Raw genomic sequence first — 1,043 nt, 5'->3', positions numbered from 1 at the left:
TAATACTTTTTATTTTAGTTTTTTTTTTTTTTTAAGATCGTATTTATTTCCAAGAGAGCAAGCAAGCGCAAGCAGTGGGAGAGGCAGAGGGAGAGAGAAAGGGAGAAGCAGACTCTCTACTGAGCAGGAAGCCCAACACGGGACTTGATCCCAGGACCCCAGGATCATGACTTGAGCCAAAGGCAGATGCCCAACTGACTGAGCCACCCAGGTACCCCTGTAATAATACTTTTTAGATCCATTTGTATTAAGTTAACATTAATTCCGTTTCATCTGCCTTGCAAAATAAATCCTGTCGTTCAATTACATAGTGGATTGACAACGAAATAACTGAATTCATGTCATTTTAGGAGAACACTTAGTGTTGCTGCGGACACTGAATAGTTTAAACAGGTAACTTCACCAAGTTTTCTTCTGTAATATTCATAGTCTAAGAGCGTCCTGATTGGTCTCTCTTACCTATATTAGAATGCTTGCCAATTGAGTCTAAAGGAAATCTTCTAAACTCCTAGGATCAGCCAAAGGGAAGGGGAGAGGGTAAAGCTGAGGGTGAGGGGCTTAGAACCAGAATCCACAGCCCCCCTGTAGCACTCTGAATTCTGCTCAGTGCCTGCCACTCTGATCGCCTTTATTACGATAACCAGGATCCTGGCTGCAGAGAGCTGCCAAGGAGGTCTGGTCTCTCTCGTCCGCTCCCATATGCTCAGCCCTCAGCAAGCCCTAAGAGGCTTGCCTGGCTCAGGCTGGGGCTGGGCTGCAGGGTTTCCACAGTTCTGCCCCTACCCTGTGCCAGACCTTCAGCCTCAGGGGAACCAGCTTCCCACTACTGCTCCTAGGACTTGCTCCCCTCCTTGGGGCATCTGCAGTCTGAAAGGGGTGCTCCATCTGTGGGTCCTGGAGCCCTGCCAGAGGTTTCTGGAGATGCTGGTTGGCCCAGCCTCTTGGGGAAGAGGGGAAGATGCTAGGCTAAGGGAGTGACCCAGGGGTGGAGGCCCAACCTGTTTATAGGATTGCGGCTCCTCAGAGGCGGGCAGATTCGTGGC

Source organism: Lutra lutra, chromosome 7 (genome assembly GCF_902655055.1).
Source record: "Lutra lutra chromosome 7, mLutLut1.2, whole genome shotgun sequence".
Taxonomy (NCBI): Eukaryota; Metazoa; Chordata; class Mammalia; order Carnivora; family Mustelidae; genus Lutra; species Lutra lutra.
Note: the sequence above shows the minus strand (reverse complement) of the source record.